This window comes from Rhincodon typus, chromosome 5 (genome assembly GCF_021869965.1).
Source record: "Rhincodon typus isolate 14 chromosome 5, sRhiTyp1.1, whole genome shotgun sequence".
Taxonomy (NCBI): Eukaryota; Metazoa; Chordata; class Chondrichthyes; order Orectolobiformes; family Rhincodontidae; genus Rhincodon; species Rhincodon typus.
Window position 1 is genome coordinate 17,715,915 of NC_063336.1, and position 8,031 is coordinate 17,723,945.

Sequence of the window (8,031 nt, forward strand, 5' to 3'; positions counted from 1 at the left end):
GTTGAAAGTCTGGTAAACTTTTGAAATCCCCTGCAGTTTGGCTTTGCACGGCAATGGCGCAGTGAGGGTGGCGTGTATAAGGGGTGTGGGATCATGTTTCAATTACGACCGAGATGGGTGAGTGGCAAAAACAGCCTCTTTATTGAGCATCCACAGTAGCACAGTCCAAGGTGGTGATGGAATCCAAAGTATAGTTTTACAGTTGCAGATTTTATACAGTTTTTACATACATTAAAATTTTTAGCATTATGGTGTCACATAGTTGTACATATTGTACACAAAGGTTTGTGTGATATCTGTCCTGGGGAAGCAGGAGATGGTTTAAGCACTTACTAAATGCTGGCTGTTACTCCTGATGGGATTAGAATGTCTGCCCAGTCTGAGTTTGCATAGTTAAGAGGTGTTAGTCCTTTTGTCTTTAAAGTTAGTAATGTCAGTAAAAATACTAGACCTATATGATCTAAATAAGTGAGAAACTATACATGTACTAAATAAAAGTATAGAGGATATTAAACTGATCTCCTGCAGCTTGGTCGTTAGATTTCATCTACTTTAGCTGGTTTTGACAGTTCCTACACATTCATTCATGCAGTTTCACAGAGGCGCTGTTTTGATAGTAGGTTTCTTAAAGGGGGTAGTGGCCCTATTTAATATGTATATAAAAAAGTACATAATAGTGGAGGAAACTATTTGATGTTCTGCAACCTATTTGGGTCCCAAGAGACGGTTACTAAGGGCTAATTAATATTATAATCTTTCCATAGTTTTGAGTGAGTTATGGAGACACGATGGCAGGGATGACATTGTTCTGAGTAGGTTACGGTATTAACACTTATTCAGAGGCAGCATTTGATACAGAAACAGGGTTAGAAGGGATGTTTAATTAGTCTATCTTGTAAGAGTAAAAATGTACTACAAAAAAGCGGTTTTATGAATGAGTGAATGGAAACAGGGTATAGTAAACATAGTGCGCTTGTGAGTGAGTTAGTAAAGAAAATTATAATACAGTATCTCACAGGGGCTATGGGGGTGCATGTGTGGAGAGAAGGGCAACGGCTAGAGGGCCTAACTTTAAGGTCAACTGATCTGCCCTGGTGACCACATAGGCTCTGTTTCTAGGGTGAGGGGAACCTGACTCTACTCTATCCCCATCTCCATGGAGTAAAACCTGACTCTAAACAAGCCTTTTAAACTGTGAAATTTCTGATTTATTCTACTTGCCTCAGTGGGGGAAAAATTCAGTCCCCTTGCAGGGAAAACTAAATGACAAAGTGCATCATGAAAAGTATCTCCCGTTAGTCTGTGCCTTTAGCAGAGTGCACTGTAAAATTAACGAGGAAAGAGGAAATTGCTGGAAATCCAAAACAAAATCAGAAAAGCTCAGTCTGACTCTGTAGAGGAACAAACAAGTTGATACTGATGTGTGAATACTTCATGGACGTTACAGAAGAAAGTGTTTTAAGAAATATAAATAAGAGTAAATTTACAGTATGTGTGAAGAGATTTTGACTTTGTGTGATGGTGTAAAATGAGTGGAATTGGATCATCTGCCTAATAAATGTCTCTCTCCAGTGTTACCCATTTGCTGTTTCATTTGTACACTGTCACCAAAAGTCAATCATGAGACACACTCTAATCTCACAAGGGAAGAGACAGAAAGAAAGGTAAATCACTTGTAATGAAAACAGGACACAGTTAAATGGCAGAGTGATAATAATATGAGAGATATAATGAGAGAAATCAAAGGAATTGCAACACTTTAGAATGTGTTTGCAAATATATCCTGACTTCTATTGACTGCAGCCTGAAGCCTCAAACACTGTCACTTCCCCCACTGTGTGAAATGTTCACTGTGCATTTCATAGGCCTTGAGAATAATTGAACCACCATCTGGCAGCAACAATTCAGAGTAAGTTTACATCCCTCATCATCTTTACGACAACACACAGGGGATTAATTATGTTGTTTTGTGAAGACGGTTGTACGGGGTACTAATTTCACATGTTAGGGTCTTTTATAGATAGATTGCAAGTAGGAATTCAGAGGCACACTGTACTGTCTTTCTGCGTAAGAATCCTTGCCATTATTTTATCTATGCATTTTACTTAGTAGTATCTTATTGTAATTTTATGCTTCCATCAACACTGCTGACAATTCTCCTAACTTTGTGCCTTCTGTAGCATATAGGATTAATAGCTTTTTGCCAGATGTATAGACCATACATCTCAAAAGCTGGTGAGTCATTGTTAACAACATGTTCCTTTGACTGTTCACAACAGGGAAGGAAGGTACTAACTGTACCCAAACAGCTCGCTCATGTAAAACTCAAAATGCAAAAACATTTTACTAAAATTTAAAAGTAAAACTTTGGCAAGCACATTTCTGAATGAGGAATATAGATAGTTATATGTCTTGCTTTCAGAGGTGTGAAATTACATGTCAAAATTGATGAATAAAAGTGATAGTGTGTTGCTACCTTTGATTTACACCATACCTGATTTTCCTTTCCAATGATTTAATTACACGTATAAGACATTAATACAGGAATAGAAGTAGGCTTTTCAGTCTACTCTGCCATTCAGTTAGTTCATGGCTGATCTGATAATCCTCAATTCCACTTTCGTGCCTTCCCCCACCGATAACCCTCGATTCCCTTACTGATTAAAAAATGTCTCTATCTCAGACCTGAGCTCACTTAATGTCCCAGTCGCGACAGCCCTCTGCAACAACTGAAGTTACAGCGTGAATTCAATAAATGTATTCCCTTCAATGTCACACTGCATTGATTGAAAGCATGACCCACAGTGCGAGTTGGAAAACAGCACAGTGATCTATGGAGATTACCTGCCTTAAAGCAACATTAATCAACTCTTTAATACCCTCTATACATCTGTTTTCTCAAACGTGCAGCCTTAAACTACTTGTATTAGTGACTTTCACTGCTTTACAATGTTCCTTCATAGTTGTAGCACAATAAATATGACGGTTCTCTTTTCAATTTGTGTAGGCTTTGGGCAGAATGTAACCATCGCCTATTTAATATCACTGGTCAGAGATCTTTACTCACTTTGGTCTCATGCCATTGGTGAGTGGACAGTGCACTAATAAATGGTGGTTTTGCTGCAGAGACCTGCCCGATAAAAGCTGGTGATAGAAGAGGGCAGGGGGGTGCTGGCTGAGAGACACATGGACTCTCTCTCTGGATCCTATAACGATCATTCATTGCATTTGGGAGAACTCTCCAGCAGCTTCTTTAAGGACCACCAGGTGGGCCATTCTACATTGAACTGAGCAGGACTTGTGCAGACACACTTCATAGAATCACAGAACTGTTACGGAGCAGTAGGAAGCCATTCAGCCCATTGTACTTGTACCAGCTCTATTACCTCGTGCCGACCTCCTACCTTCTTCCCTATATCCCTGCACATCATTTCTATTCAAATCATCATTCAATGCTGTCTGGAATGTCTTAATTGAACCTGCCGCAACCATATTTCCAAGCAGTGCATTCCATAGCCTAACTACAGACCGAGTGATAAAGCTCTTTCTCACATCAGCCTTGTTTTGTTTGCACATCACTTTCAATCCATGCTCTCTCATTCTTGTATATTCGATGAGAAGGAATGGCTTCTCCTCAGCTACTCTATACAGCCTCTCATGATTTTGAAACCCTCTACAAAATCTTCTCTCCAAGGAGAACAGTCCCAATTCCTTCAATCTATCCTTGTAACTGAAGTTTCTTGTTCCAAAGCCATTCTTGCAAATCACCTCTGCACTGTCTCTAGTGCATTCACATTTTTCCAATAGTATAGCACCCACAACTGTACACAATACTCCAGCTGAGCGCTAACAAGTGAGGTCTAACAAGTTCAACATCACCTCCCTGGTTTTGTACTCTATGCCTTTATTTATAAGCCAAAAACATTGTATATTTGGTTTACTGCTCTCTCCATCTGTCCTGCCAGCTTCAGTGATCTGTGCACGTATATACTCGGGACCTTCTGCCCCTGCACCCCCTTATAGGCTCTTTTATATTGTCTTTCAATGTTCTTTCAACAAAAGTGCATCACCTTACATGTCTCTGCATTGAATCTCATCTGTCATCCAACTGCCTTTTCCACCAACTTGTCAATGTCCTCTTGGAGTTCCACACTGTCCTCTCCACAGTTTGCAATCCTTCTAAATTCAGTATCATCTGCAAAATTTTGAAATTGTTCACGCACGCCATGAGCCAGATCATAATACATATCAGGAAAAGTAGGCTTTCAATACTGACCTTTGTCGAACTCCACTACAAACTTTCCAACAGCGTGAAAAATATTCATTGGCCATTGATCTCTGTTCCCTGAAAACAACAAATGCTGGAATCCATGGAGAGAGAGCGAGCTAACATTTCAAGTCTAGATGACTGTTCATTAGAGCTCAGAATGTTAGCTTGCTCTCTCTCCATGGATGCTGCCGGACCCACTGTGATCTCCCAGAATTTGTTGTTTTCAGTTCAGATTCTACCATCTGCAGTAATTTGTTCCTATGCTCTGTTCCCTATCACTCAGACAATTTCATATCCACACTACTACTATCCCTTTTATACCAAGGCTTATAACTTTCCTCACAAGTCTGTTGTGTATGGCACTGTATCAAGCACCTTCTGGAAATCCATGCTACATCAACAATGTTACCGTCATCGACCCTTTCTGTTATCTTTTCAAAAAAACCCCAGTAAGTTGGTTATACACACTTTCTCCTTTAGAAATTCCTAATCAGCCCACCTTTTACTATGTGATTACTAATTCTATCCCAAATAATTGTTCCCAGTAGTTTCCCCGCCACTGGATTGAAACTAACTGGTCTGTAATTGCTGGGATTATCCTTACATTCTTTCTTGAACAAGGCCATAATGTTTGTCATTCTCCACTCTTCTGGCACCTCCACCAAATTTTTATTTTCTTTATTCATTCACAGGAAGAGGGCATCACAGGCCAGGCAGCATTTATTGCCCATCCCTAATTGCCCAGAGGGCAGTTAATTGTCAACCACATTGCTATGGGTCTGGAGTCACATGTAGGCCAGACCAGGTAAGGATGGCAGTTTCCTTCCCCAAAGTACATTAGTGAACCAGATGGGTTTTCCCAACAATTGACAATGAATTCATGGTCATCATTAGACTCTTAATTCCAGGTATTTGTTGAATTCAAATTCCACCATCTGCCGTGGCAGGATTCAAACCGAGGTCCCCAGAACATTATCTGGGTCTCCGGATTCACAGTCCAGCGATAATATCACTAGGCCATCGCCTCCCCGAGGGAAGGTTGTAAGATTATGGCCAGTGCTCCCGCAATTTCTACACCTAACATTCTTCAAAATCCTTGGATGCATCTCATCTAGTCCAGGTGCCTTGTTATCTTTTAGTGCCAACAATCTATCCAGGATGTCTTTCTTATACATTTTGAACTGTTTTAGTGAGAGTTTTCTCTTCTATTACCATGGTCTAGGCAGAATCCTCCTGTTTTGTAAAAATTGATGGAAAGTGTTCATTTAATACTTCAGCTATGCTCCCAGTGGCCTCACTTAGCCCAGTGGAAGCGCAGACTTACACTGAGGCCAGAGTCATCGAGTCAAGTACAATACGGAGAGAACCCATTCAGCCTATCTAGCCCTACTGTGTTGTTCGAGCCCCAAAGATCTGCATGCACGTTTCTATCACATGCCATCCTAATTTCTCACAAAGCCATTGACATTCTCCATTTCCATCTCTTTCATAGGCAGCCAGCTGCAGGTCATTAACACCCACTGTATGAATAATTTCTTCCTCACATTTCCCCTGCATCTCTAGCCCAAAATCTGTAACCCCTAGTCCTAGCAGAATCAGATAGGTATCTTTTTCTCTGTCTAATATTATCAAGCAGAGTCAGCACAGCTTTCTGAAGGGGAAGTCATGCATGACAAATTTGTTACAATTTTTTGAGGAGACATCAAGCATTGTAGATAAAGGGGAAGCAATGGATATAATATATTTGAATTTCTGAAAGGCATTAGATTAGGTACTGCATGTTAGTCTACTTACTATGGTGTTGGTAGTAGCCCATGAACATGGATATAGGATTGGCTAATTATTAGAAGATGGAATTTGGATAAGGGCAGGTATTTTCGGAATGGAACCCTGTAACTAGAAGAGTGTCAAAGATATTAATAGAGGGGTCACAACTGATGGGAAATTGCACGAGGAGAGCGAATATACTATCAGCAAGTTTCCAGATGAGAGAAAACTAGGATATGAACAGTTTAAGTGAATGAGCAAAAACTTGTCAGATGGAATTTAAAGTAACAAAATGCGAGATTATGCACTTTGGCAGGAAGAATGGAGGAGCTGAATATTGTTTGAATGGGGAAAGACTGCAGAGAGATCCCCAGAAGAGAGAGATTTGTGAGTCCTGTTCATAATTAGAAAGAGTTAGCGTCCAAGTTCATCAGTAAACAGGGAAGGCAAATGGAATGTTGGCCGTCTTTTCAAAAGGAATGGTGTATAAAAGTAGGGAGGTCTTCCTAAAACTATACAAGGCATGAGTCAGATCACAGTTGGAATACTGTGAACAGTTTTGGGGCCTTTATCTAAGGAAAATATTACACCAATAGAGGCAGTCCACCGAAGATTCACTAGGCTGATCCCAGGTATGGAGTGGCTGTCTTATACGAAGAGGTTGAGTGGATTGGGCCTGCACTCATTGGAATTTAGAAGAATGAGATTGAAACATGTAAGATTCTTAGTGGACTTGACAGGATAGATATGGAGACATTGTCTCCCTCTATAGCAGAGTCTAGGAACAAAGGGGATGCCCACTAAGACATAAATGAGGAGGAATGTTTTTCTGATTGAGTTGAATCTGTGGAATTTTTCACTGTGGAATGGCATTTCCTCTAATTTCCTTTCTGGGTGAGTGGGTTGTCTGTGCTTTGTAGTGACTTCCGAATCAATGCCACAGTTGTGTCACGCTGAGATAGAACACTGTGTGCAAAACCTTGGAGTGTTGTGACAGAGGGCTGTTGAGGATGTGTCATTGGGTATATTCAAAACTGAGATAGATAGATTTTTAATTAGTAAGGGAATCGAGGGTTATGGGGAAAAGGTAGGAAAGTGGAGTTGAGTATTATCAGATCAGCCATGACCTCATTGAAAGTGGAGTGGACTCAATGGGCCAAATGGTCCATTCCTGCTGTAATGTCTTATGGTCTTAAACTTGTACACCTCTGAAATCTCCCCTCAGTGTCCTTAACACCAAGGAGAACAATCTTGGTTTTTTGAACCTAACTCTGTAGATAAAACACTCTCATCCCCAGATCCATTCTGTAAATTTCCTCTGCACCCTTTCAAGAACATCTTTACTCAGGTATGGCTGCCAGAACTTGGAAGCAGTACTCTAGTTAAGGCTCAACCAGAACTTTACAATGATTCAATATAACTTCCCTGCTTTGTACCAGTCAGAGATTCCATACAATTGGCTGATCATTTTCTGAAAATGCCAACTTCAAACATGGATGCACATGTGCATCAGATCCCTCTGTTCCTGCTCACTCTTTAGAATGGTATTATTATTGCACCATTCCTCTCCCTATTCCTGATGCTAAAATGTACCACATTCCACTTTTCTTTATTAAATTCCATGGGACATTTTTCTGCCATTCTGCCAGCCTATCTATGTCTTAAGCAGGTGATTTAATTCCCACTGTTTACAATTCCTGCAAATTTGTTCCTATTAACCAATGTTGAGAGTTTCCTTTGTATTCCAAGATCCAAATCATTTATATCCAGCAAAAAATACAGTGGTCTAGAATGGGCCACTGTGAAATACTAGTATCTCCCACCCTTATCATCTGAAAAATAACCAGACACCATGAGTGAGAGATAGTAGGAACTGCAGATGCTGGAGAATCCGAGACAACAAGGTGCAGGGCTGGATGAACACAGCAGGCCAAGCAGCATCATAGGAGCAGAGAGGCTGACGTTTCGGGCCTAGACCCTTCATCAGAAAAGGG